The 18,213-nt window shown below is 41.4% G+C and overlaps 1 long non-coding RNA gene across 3 annotated transcripts in view; it reads left to right on the top strand.

Annotated features, from left to right (window-relative positions):
- LOC102380370 overlaps positions 1-18,213 on the top strand; it is a 29,358-nt gene that overhangs the window by 867 nt on the left and 10,278 nt on the right. The window contains exons 2-3 of one of the 3 annotated variants that reach the window (XR_003093917.1): positions 764-932; positions 7,857-7,995. The exons of 1 other annotated variant lie outside the window; for it this stretch is intronic. This is a non-coding gene — a long non-coding RNA (uncharacterized LOC102380370). The remainder of the gene's footprint in view (positions 1-763; positions 933-7,856; positions 7,996-18,213) is intronic. One more of the 3 variants, XR_003093918.1, reaches the window with a different exon arrangement.

The raw sequence follows: 18,213 nt of genomic DNA, 5'->3' as shown, positions 1-18,213 counted from the left end.
GCCCCCCCCCCCCCCCCCCGCCCCCTCCGCCCCCCCGCCGCGGCCGGGTCGCCGCCCTGTTTGGTGCGCTGACATGTGCCGGCAGCCAGGTGGACGCGGGCGTCGTGCGCGGACCTCTCGCTCCGGTGCCGGGAGTCCGCCAAGTTCGTGTTGTGGGCGGCCCCGAGGCAGCCGGACCCGACACTGCAAGTGTCTGCGAGTGCCCGGGGGGCAGGAGGCCGGATCCATGGTTGGTCACTCGAGGAAGACAGGCCTGGTGCTGAGCCCCGCAGCCCCCCGCAGCCACAGGTGCTCAGTGCTTCGCAGCAGCACGCCCCCAGTTTGCACTTCGGGAAATGTTGGCTGGAAGGAGCTACCAAGAACTCGCACGGGAAAGGCGAGGAAGGAAAACGCCGAACTTCTGACCTGCAGACATGTGTCGCTGCTCCGATCAGGGGAAAACAGCAACCCAGCCATTTTTTAAGTTACCGTAACTAAATACATAAATAAATACAATTTCCAGCTTCCACAGGCCATAGATTCCATGTGAATCTTTTAATACAAAGTAAACCTAACATTTACTTTATTTTTAGTTTTCAAGTGCAGTTTTTAAAAAAAAAAATAATGCTCATACCAAGCTCGTTCAGCTGTCTAAACGTGGACTATGTTTCTGAATAACTCCAGTTATTTATTAGAATTTTTGTAGGAAAAGGAAACGGCAAATTTCAAGTTCCTTTGAATGAGATATCTGTCTTTCTCTCTCATCTCTAAAATATATATTTAGTGTCGAGAGCAGCATTACAGAAATACGTATGACATCCCTTCAAAATATAACTGCTGTTGAGTAGAAGTCCTGATTGTTACAGCGAAAATGAAATTTCCACCAAATTTGGACAGAAATGGAGACTGTTACCCAAAATGTTTCAATCTTTGCTTGAAATGAAGTGAAACAGGTAAATGCAAGAAATTTCATTTCTAAATTCAAGAAAAAAATCTTATCAAACAGATACAGTTTGGCCTGATCTAATACTTTACTGTTGTGAATTCTGACCTGTTTATATATAAAGTTGCTTTAGAAAATGTTTCTTGTCTATATAGTACAGAACTCATGAGGCATAAATAAAAAGCAGTAAGATCTGGTAGCAATTTCTTTTTTGCAGTAAGAGAAGAAAATGTGCATTGAGATTTGGCTATGCTATCTTTTGTAGCTGTCAGAAAAGTTAGCTGTTTACAGCAGATATTCTTTTAGCTGATTGGGCATATCTTGTTAAGATATTTAGCAATTAACCCTCTGAAAGTTGTGGTTCCAGAGTCGGGGTTTTGGGGGCAAGATGAGCTTATGTTTTATCCAACTGGCCCACAAAGTCCCGCTTTTGGTGGTCACTTTGTTCTGCAAAAGAAACGTGTAGATTATGGCTCATACAGTGGATAGTAAATTAGTGTTATGCTACTGCTGCACTCAGGACAAGATTATGGCACATTTTAAATAAATAACAATATTGTAATTTGATAATGTCCTCAACATGATAAATGGGTAGAAGATGCTACCACTCCTTGGGAATTAGAAGATAAGTTTGTAATTGTTGATGCAATTTATAAAAGATTATTATTTTTTTTATAAACAGTAAAAATCCTATGAAAAAAGTTTTCAGCTGTCATTCAGTTATGGAACACGAGCCAAAGAATATCAATTTACCAAAAGTGAATTTTTGAGAAAAGCAAACTAGTGCCTAGATAATTAAGAGAAACAAGTTAAAAACTTTTTAAAAACCCTATAGCCTTTATAGGATTTCCATTTATATATATTCTTAGTCACAAAATGCTGCCGTTTTATATGTATTTCTCTACACTAACTATCATGATTCAGCCAAATATATTTTTAAAATAATTCTCTCTCTTGGCCAAGTTGGCTACTGTATTCACATTATTTGTAAAATATGTTCTCAGGACAAATGTACTATAAATTTGCACTTAGTAAGAGTGCACAAATCCATTCTATTAATAAATGGTTGGGACTCATAGTCTCAGAGTAGTTTTTACTAAACAGTTTCACTAAGTAAGCATATATTTCCATTTTCCAACTGAGTTTTTGATAAACTTTTAAGATTTGCTGGTAGAAAATTCCAACCCTTTTTGTAGCCATGACTCTATAGTACACAGAATGTAAAGAAACAAGTTACAACTTCTTTGTGAGATTAAATATTTGCTATGTGTGTTCACTGTATACATCCAGAAAGTATGTTTGGTGAAGATCTTTGGTTGATAAAAGTCATCATAGCTATATGCAATTGTCATAGCCACCCCAGCTGTGGATCTTTCCCATACTGTAAATGAGAGACTTGTATTTTCATGCATTGGCAGATTTTTTGTATTATTTATTTTAACTGCTCTACTCATATTAATATATTATATTCTTGTACCACTTTGAATCCTTTAAAAAGATCTGGAAAATTAGCAAACATTGCACAGTGATATACTGTTAAGGTAGTTGCTGATATGGTAATCAAATATACGATAATGATAATCAAACAGATTATTTTACAAAATGAAGAATTCACCATAGCTATTCCAAAGAAGTTTTATATCTATATGGTCTTTACGTATGCATATGTAAGATAGAAAGATGTTTGTGCTCCACACACAGTAAATGAATCAATGTGCTTAAGACCCAAAGTATGTTGAAAGAAATATATGGCAACATTTTAAATTATTATGCTACTGCTCTAGATGTATGTTAACTTCTAATTAATATGAACTTTTATTGTTCAATAGTAGAATTTATGGAAAAAACTTCAATTTTTCTTGTACCAAGGAAATTATATATCTATCTCTCTATCTCCACAGAAATGGATTTACTATATTTATTCATGTAATATTCATATTTGTGTAATGCCCACAAGCCTGAACATTATCTTATAAGTTTGTAAAATAACCTACCTCCATAACTGCTGGACTCAAATTTTAAAGACACTGATTCGAATTACATTTCTCCGAGAAGCCACAATTTGTTGAGGAATGCAACATACCCGCTTAGGAAATGTACTCCACATGGTGTATTAGTTCTGCTTCATATTCAGTCTTGTCTGTAAGATCAAGAAAGATGGAGAAGTAAGAATGGATATTTGAACACCGTGGCTGCATCCAGACAAGTGTGGACATGTGGTATGTAGCACTGCAGACTTGTCTGCGGCTCTGCACACCACATATACAGGTGTTTCTTGCACTACTACCTTGCAGTGCAGGGAGCTTTTTTGAACCCAAGATATGCCGGGGTCAAAAAAGCCCACACCGAAAAAAAGCAGGGCGGCACACATGGCGGCAGTGCATACTACCCAAAGCCAGAGCCTGATTGGCTGGAGCCATAATCCGGCTGCTGGCCAGGCTTCCTGCCACAGTTGCAGCTCTGAGGCTGCAATGTCCCCAGGTAAGGCTGTTGGGACCATCATGGTTACTGGCCCCAGCCTCCCCTACCCCACCTGGGGTAACCTGCCACGTGCCAGAGCGTGCGTGCCCCAGGCGTTTCCTGGGGACAAGTAGCAGCGGCACAAGGTGTGTCACTGCTACTTGTCGCCGGGGAAACAAATGTCTGCACTCGTCCGGACGCACCCTGTATTATAACTTCTGTTTATTGCTGATATTCTTTCCGTCTTGTTCTAGGGTGCATATAATGACCACGCCCTAGTTTATGGTGATAAAATTGGGGTGGGGGAGGGGAAGTACAGCTAAAAGTTAGCAGTAATTTCTCTTTAGAAAATGAAACCCAACATTTGAATGCTCTGAAACGTCAAATATATAGCTTTTAATACTAAATTATGTAATATGTCCATTCTTATGCATCACATTTGGTTAAGCAGCTATTCTTGAGATAACATTTTTCAAATTGGATTTTATTTAGTTCCTCATTAACAATACACATAATATATGTGTAATCCTTCTAGTAGCATTAGGTTAAATCAGACCATTTAATATGTTTATTTTTTAAATAAGCACATATGAACACTATTAATTTAGTCCCGCAGGTTTTCCTCATTAAACCTCTTATTCGTGTATTTTTTCTTTAAGTATATTAAACCAATTAAACCAATGCTAAACTCAGATGTCGCCCTTAAATATGTTCCCCCAAACTCTATATTAATATTAAATTTGTATTCCAGACCAATGATGACCAGATGGTATAGTGATGGATTCCTGATAAATGCTTGTAAAAATTACATGGGTAGGGTCATTCCTAATATATATATCTAGATGCCTTTTTTCCTGCAAGCCATAATTAAAATATGAGAGGTCAGCCTTAAATTTAAATATCTTAGAATGTATTCTGTATACAATACTTGTATTAATTAAATATCAGAGACAGTTTATTTATTTTCTTGTTTAAAATGAGAAAATATACTTATTGAAGAAAATAATTATTTTCAGTCAAACTTTTTTTAAAAATCAAAGCTATTTTGATTATTATTTTTTCATTTATAATTTTGAAAGACCTACCTTCTATACTTTTTTAATACAGTTAAAAACTACCATCGATTTTTTTAATGTCAGGTTTGAGCACTTTCCAAGGAAACTTAAGAGCAAGAGAAACTGAAAGGTCTAGCAAAGGGCCCAACTAGATGCTGTTGAAGTCAGTGGATGAATTCATATAGAAATCAGTGGAAAAAGATTCAGGCCCAGGATCCCCACCACAAAGCAATGGTATGACTTTTTTTCTATCAGAAGGCCTGAACCTGTGAAGTATTTTGCACTTTCAATCTTCTAAAGAAGTGGTCCTCAACCTTTCACATCCCATGACCCCACGTTACAACACAAAGGTTTTCTGGATCCTCTCTAATGTAGTCATAGAGAAAGGGGAGGAGGCTGTGATCCTTCAATTGAAAAACTACGCTGGAGTAGCTAGCAGGTTAGCAAGTAAGGGCTGTAAACTCAGGCTCAAGTTTTTTATGAAAGCATCCACAGTTTTATCCCATGGCAAGGAAATGGTCAAAATCTGCTTGTCATACTCATGTGATTAAACTCATGTACCCCAGTGGGCACTACACCCCTGCACAGAATTAAATGGACATTGGTCTCCTGTGCAGAATTTGGACCTCATACATCCAAACAAATATATGGAAATGCTTATGAATGTATGGAAATGTGTGCAGAACACGTTGTTTCAAAGATAAACCATTTCACAGTGCCTTTAAACAGGCATATCTGCTTCCTTGTTAGCAGAGATGTTGTCCATAAAGTTTGTTGAAGAGTTTACAGTACCCCGTGCCGACTGACAAAAACTGGTGTGGACCTGGCATTTGCCCTTACAGCGGAATAAGCTGCAGAAAAGAAGTTGTATTGGGCAGACAAACAAGCCCATTTCAGCCTGTGCAGCCTGGGGATATGAAGCTCCCAGTCTTATTTAAGGCATCATTTGTCCTTTGCAGAGTACAGGTCAGTTAATGATTATGCAAACCTCTTGTCCGGTGCAGTGTCATATGCCTTTCTCAATCAAATAAAGCAAATAAGGACTGTGGTAAAGGCCAAGCATGCCAACAACAGACACAAAGAATCAGCCCTTTTTGTCCGTTGCCAGAATGCCTGGCTAGTTTCTGCTTACTAAGGTTTCAGTGCAAGGACAGTGTTTATGTAGGCGAGCCATGTGTGTGTGTGCCTTTGGGTTGTTCAGCATTGGTGGGGGGGTTTCCAGACATTCCTGCAGTATGTAGTGAGGCAGACAACAGGAGTAAAAACCCATCTTCTATTATTTAGGTGATTTCTGTTTTGTGAGCCTGCCAAATAATTCTATATGTCAGAAATCGGTGGCGTTTGAGAAGGTTACTGGTGATTTTTGAGTCCCTGCAGTATAATCAGGTTAAAAAAACGATTAAAAAAATACTTTTAAGTCTGATGACCATTTTGGTCATCAGACAGGATTCAGAAAGAATGGTACCACCCTCAGAGACAAGCTCTAGTGTCTTAAAAAGTTTTGCTTCTTTTTTTCCTGCTTGAAATAGATCTATTTCTTGGTGTGATCAAAGGAACCATTAGCAATCTTGTAACAGTACTAAAAGTTTGCCTTATAATTTGAATACTTACATCATAAATATTAGTTATATTAAAGCTATTTTCAGCCTTTTATTTAGTGCTGGTGTAATATTTGAATTTGGTTATCAGCAGGGAAGGGGAGAGTAGAGGTTACAGTTTGCCAGTGTAATGTAATATTTATGCAATTAAGCCTCTGTTAAGTCAGTCATCTTCAAGCTTCTATCTCACTGGGTCAGGAGACCTGAATTCCTTGCATGCATTCAGTGTATTGGTATAAAATAAGAGCTATACATCTGTGTTTTGCAGGTAATATTTTTACTTCCATTTTGTATGCAAGGCAGGAGATGTACAAAAGAAAAACTATAATTTCTGACAGCTCAGATTTAAGTGGGCTTCACCGGGGGGGCGGGGAGTTTCTTTAGCATGTTCCAGGGTTGGCTTATAAGGGTTACACAGGCAAAAAGAAATATTGCAGGTGTTAGTTTTATTGGTGACACACTTTTTTGTACTTGTTATTGTTAGCATTAGCTACATTTCTTGTAAAATGCACATAACATGATGGAGCAGTGATTGTTGTTATCAAATTTTATAAAATATCCCTCTTTCTTTAATTACTAAACTCTGTTCAAAACCTTTACCATATTATTCTTATGTCATCTTCTGTTGTCTGATAACTAGTTACACATTTACAATAGTGTAATTCAACAATAACACCCCTGAAATCAGTGGAGTTGAATCAATATTATATTTATGTGAGATCACATGAACTGTGAGATCACAATAAGTTGATCTGAGAACAGAAGTGGCTTCACATTCTGTATCATAATTTGTTTTTCAACAGAAATAAAGAACAAAAGTACCAGATATAGGCCTATGTTGAGTAATAAATGAAGGATTTGATAATCATCATACTCAACAAAATAATTATACTTTATATACTACTACACATAACCCAGGGAATAATATGACTGATACATAATAAAGGATTATTTTATAATTTTACCTTTGTATTTGATCCATCCGTTTCATATGTAGCACTGAGGGTTAAGAATGTTATCTGATTTACTAATGACTTCTATTAACATGTAGGTAGATAAGGTATTTAAGAATTAGAATTTCTCCTATTATTTGTGCTCCGGTACTGTAGTCTTTCATTTGTGGAGATAAATATGCACTGTAATTTGTAAAACCACTTTGCAATCTTTTTGGATAAAAGCTGTTACAGGATTTATTTGCTCCTGCATTCTTTAAAAACTCTGTTCCACTATCATGAGTTGTTTAAAGTCAGTGGTTAAATATTAGACTAACTGATCAGATGTTAACAAAACTGTTCTCTTTTGTATCATTTTTGTAAGAAAATAATAGCCAAGAATATTCTTGGATTGTCTTCATTTTCCATAAGACATGTTTTCATCTCCATGTTACTTAGTACTAGGTGGTACTTGACTGAGAAGCAGAACTTTTGAATGCATCCAGAATATGAAGAAAAAATTGGCAAATTTGACAGCTTTCCATAATACTGTTCTGCAAAGTGGCTTAACAGCACAGTATAAAAGCCTGAACTGGTCTTGAACAAGTGTTTGTTTTAACTTCTAATATTTTTCCTTTTAGTTTCACTCTTGATGTTCCAGCATTCATCACTTCCTGCATGGCTCTTTACCGCAGGGAAAATGAGGGACTTTTGGGGGCAGTTGTGTTTCCATTACACTATCATAATGCCCCTAAAAATCCTTATTGCTCTTGCAGTATTCTTCTGTGTTACAGGGCCTGGTGTGAACTACTTGAAGACCTAGCTTATAAGTGCAGCTTTATTGCAAAAATCATTTTAAAAACACTGAGTTTGTTTATCTTATTTTTAGTTGTGTTTACTGTTGCTTAAAATATAAATGGCAAGATGTGCAACCACCTGTTGATAAACAAATGTCAGAAGTCATAAATCTAAGGAACATGCTGGCACCTGTGCAGTACTTGGGAAAAGAAATAAATTTCACCATAAGAGTGAGTTTTAAAAACAAGCTTTACTTGTTTGGTAAAACTAATATCATTTGTGTTTAACCTGAGAACTTACCGTGTATGTCTCCAGGATCATTAACCCCATTACACAGAGATTTCTCAGCGATTTAGTACACCTACTCTTGAATTACTTTGCTGTATCTGATCCCACTCAAAATCTGTTGCTGGTAAGAGTGCATATGAAGCAGTGTACAACAGATCCGCATAGCATGAGTCTTCTATTAAACCCACCAAAATTGTGGTCAGATAAAATCACAGGCCTCACATAATCTCAAAATTAATAAACAATTTAAGGGTAAACCCTTAAAAATTTCTTTAAGTACATTAAAAGCCAAAGACCTGTCAGGGAGTCACTTAGGCCTTTGGATAATCAGTGTCAAAGGGGTGCCAAAGGATGACAGGACCATTGCTGAGAAACTAAATGCATTTTTTGAATTTGTATTCACTGTGGAAGATACTAGGGAGATTCCCTCACTAGATCCATTCTTTTATAGGGATGAGTCAGTGGAGCTGACCCAAATTGCATTTTTAGTAGATGAGGTTGTGGAGGAAATTAATAAACTAAACAGTAGCAAATCACCAGGACCTGATGGCATTCACCCTAGGGTCCTGAAGGAGCTCAGATCAGAAATTGCTGAACTCCAAACTGTAGTATGCAACCTATCAGCAAAAATCCTTGCTACCAGAGGACTGCAGGATTGCCAACCTGACTCCCATATTTTAAAAGGGCTCTAAAGGAACTATAGACTAGTAAATCTAACTTCTGTTCCTGGAAAACTAGTAGAAACAATAATTAAAAATATTGTTCAGCACATGGATGAACATGACTTGCTGGGGGAGGAATCAACTTGGTTTTGCCAAAGGGAAATCATACCTCACTGACCAACTAGAGTTCTTTGAGGTTGCTGAGGGTGTCAGTAAGCAGATGGATCAGGGTGATCCAGTTGACATGTATGTATGGACTTCCAAAAAAGCCTTTGACAAGGAGAGGCTCTTAACAAAGTTAGGTAGTCATGAGATTATAGGGAAGGCCCATTTATGGATTAGAAATTGTCTTAAAGATAGAAAACAAAGAGTGAGCATAAATAGTCAGTTTTTAGGATGGAAATAAGTAAGTAGCAGGGTCCACCAGGGATCCATGTTGGGACTGGTGCTGTTCAACATATTCATAAATGATCTGGAAAAGGGGGTGAATAACAAGGTGGTCAGATATGCACATGGCACAACAGTCAAAGTAGTAAAGAGCAAGGTGGACTGTAAGGAATTACAGAAGGATCTTGTACTATTGAGCAAATGGACAACTAAATGGCAGATGAAATTCAGTGTAGATAAGTGTAAAGTGATGCACATGGGAAAAAATAACCCAAGTTATACCTACACTATAATGTACTCTGCATTAGCTGTTACCACACAGGAAAGAAATCTGGGAGTCATTGTGGACAGTTCACTAAAAACATCAGCTCAGTGCTCAGCATGCATCAAAAAGGCAAACAACATGTTAGGAATTATTAAGAAAGGAACTGTAAATAAAACATGAAGTATTATCATGCCCCTTAGTAAATCCATGATGCATCCACACCTGGAATACTATGCCCAGTTTTGGTTCCCACATCTCTGAAAGGAGATAGAAGAACTCATTGGCACTGCACAGTAGGTTCAGAAGGAGAGAAGGTACAGAGATGAACAACAAGGATGATTAGTGGCATGGCAGGGCTTTCATATAAGAAGAGACAAAGGGGCTAGGCCTATTCAGTTTAGAAAAGAGATGCTTTAGGGGGACATGATAAGCATTTAGAAAATACTAAATGGTGAAGAAAAAGTAAATAGGAATTTATTATTTACTCTCTCTCACAATACAAGAACTAGGGGTTACAAAATAAAACTAGTAGATAGTTTAAAACTAACAAAAGGAGGTTCTTTTTCACACAGCATATAATTATAAGTGTGAAACTCATTGCCACAAGATGTTGTGGAAGCTGCTAGTTTAGCCAGATTCAAAAAAGATTGGACAAATGCTTTGAGGAAAGATCCATCAGTAGCTATTGACCATGAGAGTTAGAGATATAGCCTCTGAATCAGAACTTCCTAAACCTTAAGACTAGGGACAGACATTACACATAAACCGGTTTAAGTGATCAGAAACTGCTTTTAACTTGTAACAGAGCAGATGTTCAGTGCACATAAACCAGTTTTAAAATGGCTGCAACCAGTTTGAGATAAACCTGGTTGAATGTAGTATCAGACTTAACACATTTGGGTCAAACTGTTTTATGCTATGTCTGTCCCAGACCCCTTGCTGGTTTAAGTTAAATCAGAGTCCCCCAGCATCCTGCCATGCTCTCTGGGCTGGGTGGGGCTCTCTGCTCTACAGCAGGGCTGGCCCCTCCCCTCTGCTCCCTGGCTAGAGCTCTGGCGGACTTGCAGGCACAGCCCCCACCAGAGACTGCAGACACAGTAGAGTCTGTCTGGCTTCCCCCTGCCCTCCCCCCCACCTTGCTGCTCAAGCAGGAAATCCCCCCCCTCCCTCTCTCCCATCTCCCACAGAAGGGACCCCAGCCCCATGGGTGCTAGGCATGTGGTATGGTAGCTAATGCCAAGAGGTGTCTGTGTGTGTCTCTCTCTCTAATTTCACTAGGACAGGCAGACAGACTGCTTAGGGCTGTTTGGAGCTAATCAACAGGTCAGCCAGTAAACTGTTTAAGAAGTTTGAAGTAATGGAGAGAGGTCATTGTTTTGCTAATCAGGTGATAAAGACTATTATCACTATCAGCCCTCAGCTGGCTTGCTAGCCTGTCAGTTTGCTGCAGACAGTATGACAAAGCACAGAAGGAGATTAAAAAGCTCCATATCATCAACAGATGCATGCACTGCACACCCTCCCTACCTCAGAGTGCTAGCCTGGGGCTGGCAATGAGTGGCAAAAAGCCTGGGACCATACAGGCAGACCTCCCTAATGAGAGAGTCCTGCTGGAGCCTCGCCATAACCCCCTCAGCTCGGCCCAGTTCCCTGCAGAAGGGAAGGGAGGGCTGCTCTAGTGCCCCCCCACCCCGCCTTCCCCCCAGCTTCTAGCCTGAGCTACTGTAGGCATGTGCCTGAATTTCCTCAGTTCAGAAAGAATGTCTGTCCGGTTTCAAACAGGTTCAGCGTAGCCAGGTTAGACTAAGCTGCAAAGATTGAATCAATTCAGGCTTAGGCTTTTTAAATATCTGTCTGTAGCTATTGAGACTGCCCTGGTCTTTCCCTAAATGCTGGAGGCTGCAAGTGGGAGAAGAACAGAAAAAATCCTGGCCAATCCCTGTTTACTCTCCTTTTCAGCATCCACTGTCTGGCACTGTGTGACACAGGATACTGAGCAAGATGGACCTGTGGTCTGACCTAATAAATGACAGTTTTTATCTTCTTATTAACCCTGGAATGACATCCAAGTGTTTATCTGCTCTATGCTTATGTAAGCAAGGGAACTTAATCGATAGAACTTTAGCTAATCACACAGAACAATGAGAGTTATTTCCTCCCTTTCAAGTGTCCCCCCTTCCCATTATAATTCAGAGAATTTACCTGCACTTACCAGCACTCTGTGCTCTTTTGGAGACAGGGGAGAATTGTGGAAAGTGACATCTCTGTGGTACCACTTCTACCTCATCTTGCAACTTTCTGCTGGGTAGCTATAGAAGGACTTCTATTGGAGTTGTGCATCTGGGAAATGAGGTTTATCACAGCTGCTAGAGGTATAACTGTGCCTCATTTTGAGATACACAAATTCAGCAGAAACCCTGCAATAGGTTCCTAGTAAAAGGTTTACCTTCTTCACAGTTATACTTTCAGGGTGGCTCCTCTATTCATCTATGTGAATTCTGTGGATCTGCAAGGTTTTGAGGACTGTTCCCAACCCAAGTCTACACCCTATGAAACCTTTCATGCCAGATGGTGATTTGCCAAAAAGCCTTCACTTTTTCATTGTGCTTTGAAGAAAGAGGGACTATAGTCCAAAAATAAAATAAAATAAAATCTCTTTTTGCCTGGATATTGCAGCACAATATATCCTCAACTTCATATGTGTAAAATTGGAAGTGCAAATTTAGCAGCTGTGACCATTAGAGTGCTATGAATGATTAGTAGTATATGTATTCTTAAATCAAGATATTGGACAGGGAGGACTAATACTGTATTTACCCAAATCCAAGGTGACTCTGAATTAATTAAAATTAAGATGACCCCCCATAATTAGATTCTATTCATGAAAAAATATTTAAATGTGTTATAATTTTCCATGTATAGAATCTAATTATTGGAGAGTTATCTTCAATTTGTCTCTCCCACCATTGTTGCAGTTGGAAAAGCAGTGGCAGAGGGGCAGGTGGTGAGAAGGTATAGGGGCCAGTAGGGGGAAAGGCAGTGGGGAGAAATTGGGGACAGGTAGTGGGAGGGCAGGCCGTGATGGGGCAGTGGAGAGGCAGGTGGTGGGAGGACAGGCAGATAGTTGGGTCAAGTAGTTTGACCTCTGCCCCTTGTCCTCCTACACCCTGCCCACTACCACTTGTCCACCCCTACCATTTGTCATCCCTGATGCCTGCCTCATCTTGTGCCCCCCACCACAGGCTCTGTTCCACCTGCCCCTCCCCCTCCACTTGCTCCAGTGTCACAGGCTTTGTCCCTGCTCCAGCCTGATTCATGAAGCACATGCTTGGGAGGCCTGGGAGCAGCTCTGGTGGCATAGCAGCTTGGACACATGGTGAGCTGCTATGCCAGCACCACTGCTATTGGGTTGGGCTGGGACCAGAGCAAGCACATGCTCCATAACCCAGGTTGGAACAGGGACAGAGCCAGTGGTACTGGAGTAAGGGTAAATGGTTGGGGAGGGGGTGGTAGGACAGGAGATGCAGGGGAAGAAGGACAGGAGGCCTGAGGCTATGGAGGGGGCAGATGGCAGGGGCATAGGCTGCAGGGAGGCAGGCAGCAGCTGCGGTTCCAGCTCTGACCCCAGGCTGGGGTTGGGGTTGGGATGGAGCTAGAGCCAGAGCAGCTGCCTGCCCTGCTGCAACCTCATAGTTGATTCCAAAACTATAGGTCAGGGGTCAGCATCCCGGCGTGCGTGCCGAGCATGGCACGCAAGGCCATTTTGCTTGGCTAGCCCAGGCTCTAAGCAGCTGCTGCCAGCCACGGAGCCCAGGCTGCTCCCAGCAGGCAGCTGGGAGGCCGCAAGCCCTGCTGCAAGCAGCCTGGGCCCCGTGGGCTGGCTGTAGCTGTGAGCCTGCAAACAGCTGCTCTGGGCTCCAGCATGTTGGCACTCTGGCACCTTCCAAGATAGACATTGTGGTTTTTTCAGCACTCCAGCCAAAAAACACCTACCCCTGTTATAGGTCATATGAGAGGGCTAAAGGTCTTGTGATATGAACTACAAACATCATGACTAGGGTGTAACCTGAGGCCCATTCAGGGTTTAAAATTGTAAGGTTGTAGATCCTTAATTAACCTACTGATATTATTAATGAAGTTCCAGTCATTTGGAAGTGCGTTCAGCAAGCTTGTTTCTGCTGAATAGAATACTTGGCTAAAAAATCTGTTTCAAACCGAGAATATATTCCAGAGTATATGGGAACATACATTGTTTGGAGAATACTAGACTACTTACAGTCAATGGCAGGGAGGTGAGGGGGGTGGTATTCTGAGAGCCATCTAACTCTGTATTTCTTTGCCATGACAGACAACTGTGTCAACTGAGTGAGCTGTTAACTTTTTGGTTTTATATGTTTTTTAAATCTTTTTGGATAATCTTAGTCACAATCATATGTAAAATGTTGAATTTTATTATTAAAATGGAGCTGCTTTCATATTCATTCTGTATTGTAATGTTAAGTAAGGATTTATGTAAGTCTTCTAAAAAAAATTTAAGTAGGTGACCTCTGCGGCTTCTTTAAAACCCCAGCAAATAAAATCTCACACATACCAGGCAATTCTTATACGGATATATACACATGCCCACACTCCAACCTGTATGCAAGTCTTTTAAAAAAATGCTTCATAGAATTGCCTCCAGAGATGCATAAATATTCTCCTGTTTCTATAATGGAAGTGCTTACATGCTCAGAGGAGGTAATAAAATCATTCCTAAACTTTAGTCAGGTAACACAGAGTTGGTTGCAAGCCGCACTTTGCTGGTGCTCTAAGTGAAATAGAATTCTGCCCACATTTTGGATATATATATCAGATCTTAAACTAACTGTCATACAAGTATGTGCATTTATTTACACATTTTTTCCATCTCTGGATCATAAGTGTTAGAAAATGAGAGTTAAGTATGTGGTCTGAGATGTATATTTTAAACATTTAAGTCAAGAGTGTAGTTCAAATGTGTAATGTTCTAATCAATTAAAGAATTATAGTTTACAACAAGGAATAGTTTCTGCAATAGGCACATATTTTAAGGCAGTGGTGCTCAACCTTCTGGTCCCACAGGCCAGATAAGTGGCATGGGGTCAGTGCGTGGAATTAGTCTGCAGGTCTATGGCTATGTATGCATGTACCTAAGTGCAAGTCCTGGAAAAGCAAGCAGGGAGGGGGCAGGGGAGGAACCTATATTTTACCTGTAATAACTGAGTGGTTAGGAGAGTGGGGACCAACCTTTTAGACAGGTGTGCCACAAATTAGCCCTACAGTCTCACTGGGTATGTCTACACATGCAATTAATTTGAAGCAATAAACTCTGGCGGTTTGAGCCAGAGAAAACTACTCCAAGGTGCAGCATCTACACTTGTGCCCAGGACAGCAGCAATTTGAGCTGGGGTGGAACAGTTTATGCCAGGGCCACTCCAGCCCTGCTCTGCTCTGCTCTGGTTGGTGTCAGAGGGGCTGGCTGGGGCACAAGGGTGCTAAAAGTGAAGACCCATGCAGCTAGGCAGCAGGCAGAAGTTTGGCCTGCTGCTGCCTGGGCTGACCAGGTGCAATTTATGCTCGCAGTCAGCACTTGCACCTGTGTTTAATCACATTTAATTACTCCACCATAAGCAGCAGAGTCTCCCAGTGCCTGAAGAATGGTGTTTGTGCCCGAAAACTTGCAAATAACTTTTTTCTCACTATTTAGTTGGCCTAATAAAAGATATCAAATCTATCCAAAGAACCTTGTCTGCCATACGATAGTACTAGGTCCTAATACCAGAGCACATGCAGATGGTGATACTCCACAGCTAATTAGTCTACTCCATAGTAAAGTTCATGTGTAGACATGGACCACTCTGATATCCTATCCCTTCCTGATCTGCTGCTATGCTTTCTGCTTCTTGCCCTGTGCTTCCTGCATGAACCGCTGCTCATCTTTCTACTCTGTCTGCTACTGTGCTTCCTGTCCTCTCCCCGGTCTGCCACATGTCACAAACAGAGGCTGCCTGTGCCACTTGTGGCACATGTACCACAGGTTGGCCATCCCCTGGGTCAGGGCACTTGTCCTAGGAACCAGAAACCTCATTGCTCAGTGGGTGTTTGAACCTTAGTCTTGCTGACCTCTCAGCACCCGTATTGAATAGCAACACCACAGGTTAGGCCCTCTAGAATGTTCTCTAGCCCTCTCTTTAAGGTTGAGCCAGTGTCCTTTGCATTTAATAGACACTGGATACATGGATGGAGAACAGTGTAACGTCTACCCCACTAAGAAAAAGGGTCCAGGCTAGAGCCCAATGACTATAAAATGCAAGGTGCTGTGGTCATTGGTGACGCATAGGAGGTGCATGTGGGTGCATGTGCACCCCCTGAGATCGGTCATGTACCCCCTGGAAGCGCCAGTTGTTTTGCTGTTGGCTCAGCAATCAGCCACTGGGAGACACCCTCCCCTGGTTGGTGCTTGGCCACTGGGGGACCCCCTCCCCCCAGTCGGCAATCTGGTGCCCCCCCCCCCAGACTCGGGAGGCACCGGTCACCCATGGCTGTGGTTCAGCTTCAAGATGAGGGCTGTGGAAGGAACTAGATAATACCTGACTTGTGGCCTGGGAAATGCTGCAGAAGTCAAGAGAGATAAATTCAAAATCTTTTTGGACAAGATAGGCCTAGAACCTGTCTCCTGCTTCCTTAGCAAGTGTCCTAACCACTCAGGTATTGGGATTAGTACATAGGAAAGTCCTTCCTACCCACTTCATCAGTCATGTGATTTTGGCCAGCTATGTTTTCATGCCTTAGATGCAGGTACCCATCCAGAATGGACACACCTACATAGTTGTGGAGCAATCCAGCCAGTGCATAACTCATTAGCATGCTCGGTCTATACTTGCAGGCTTAGGCATCCACAGGGCAGGAGAGAGAAGAACGTAAGACAGAATTTCAAACTGTGCATATAAGTGACAAAAACATTATTTACATGGCTAAAAAACTGCACTTGGATGCACAAAGGGGGTACATCCAGATGAGCGAGAAACTGCATTTCTCCAGGACAAACAGCAGAAGCACATAGTTCTGCCGCTGCCGCTTGTGCCTGGGGAATGCCCCTGCACATGCACTCTGGCACACAGCAAATTGCCCTGGGTGGGGTAGGGGAGGCTGGGGCCAGCACCTGGGCTGGCCCCAGCAGCCTTACCTGGGGTCCTGGGGGCCTCATGGGGCTGCAGCAGTGGCGATCCAGGCATGCAGAGCCTGGCCAGCAGCCAGAACATGACTCTGGCTGGCCAGACTCCAGTGTCAGGCGGTACATGCTGCAGCCATGTGCACTGCCCCGCTTTTTTTGGCACTTTTTTTTAGGTACTGAGATTTCCTAGTATCTAATTCTGGCTCCGTGCTGCAAATACGCAGCACGGAGAACCATTTTATGTGCACCGCATGCGTTTTGCGATGCCTCAGAAGCCTCTGAGGTACGACAAAAGGCATGTTTCTACCCATCTGGGGGCGCCCGGGGAAATCAAATTCTGTCCCAGGGGACATCTTTAAACTAGAATTTCCACAGTGGAAAAGTTATGAAATATTTATTATTTGCCAAGAAATTATAAACATAGAAATATTTTCATTCTTTCCCAAAATGTGTGGAGCTTTACAGAAAGGTTATAGGTCTCTTCCTCTATTGTATATATAATTTTTGATATTTCAGGAAGCTATATAAGAACACAAAGCTGAAATCCTAAACTTAATGAAATACAAAAAAAAAAATTGTTTATTCAATGCATTATCAGAATTATTTCAAGTTTTATGTATAGCTATCAAATTATTAAAAAAATTACCACTAAAACAAAATTTAATTTCTGTTTAAAAAATATGTATTTTTTCATGTATTATATTTATGGGACTTTGGGTGCATGTGGTTTAGTTCACTGAATAAAGTCAGGAACAGTTCTGCCTCATGGTTGTGAACCAAATATTAGTTGTCATCCCACCATTAGAATGATGCTGGACATAGGGTCATGAAACAGTAGACCCTGAACCAAAAAGAGGTATACAGAAAGTGGTGGTGGGGATTGGTTTGTACAGACATGCTCTAGGTCCATCATAGAGCCCGTGTGCTGTAAATAAGGTTGCAAAGAGACTGCACCGGTGTTCCCCTCAGCACATGGCCCCAAGTAAGGCAAAGGATACAGCACAGCTTCTGCGATGCATAGCCACCGACTTTGGATTTTGCGGGTAGGTGCTTTGGCCCTACCTCTGGCCATACTGACATCCACTACCTCACCTTGAATTATGGTGCACTGGTCTAAGTCCACCTGCCTGTGCAGCCATGTAACATGCTTCTGTCACCTACTGGTACCAATCTGTAAAAGCTCAGTTTCTGGGGGAAGTTTTTAATATAACAGAGATCTAACATGTATTGAGTAAAACCAAAACAACTGTGGCCTGTGGGTGCTGAGCACCTGCTAATTTTTTCCAGTGGTGCTTGAGCCCCAGAACACGCACAGACTTGGTGCCTGTGTCACGATGTACTGAGGTTCTTCAGATTATCTTTTCTTTAATAGAAGTTGTTATAGAGTTACAGAAGCAGAAAACCATCCAAAAATCAATACCATATGTACTTGAATACGTGCATACTTCTGGACCATAACCAAAGTTTTTGGTATAGCCTTGTTGTCACCTTTTCCCATGCTGTATCCCCCCAGTCCATTGGGATCCCTAGCACTCTGATTTCTCTCTCTTATTTGAAGGCCCAACTTCTCCAAGTCCCTCCCGCACTCCCATTATGGTACTTTTTGATTTCTTTAGTTTAGCCCCCGTCGCTTCCCCTTCTCCAATGTATACTT

Source organism: Alligator sinensis, unplaced genomic scaffold (assembly GCF_000455745.1).
Source record: "Alligator sinensis unplaced genomic scaffold, ASM45574v1 scaffold73_1, whole genome shotgun sequence".
Taxonomy (NCBI): domain Eukaryota; kingdom Metazoa; phylum Chordata; order Crocodylia; family Alligatoridae; genus Alligator; species Alligator sinensis.
This window is presented reverse-complemented; position numbering and strand designations above follow the sequence as displayed.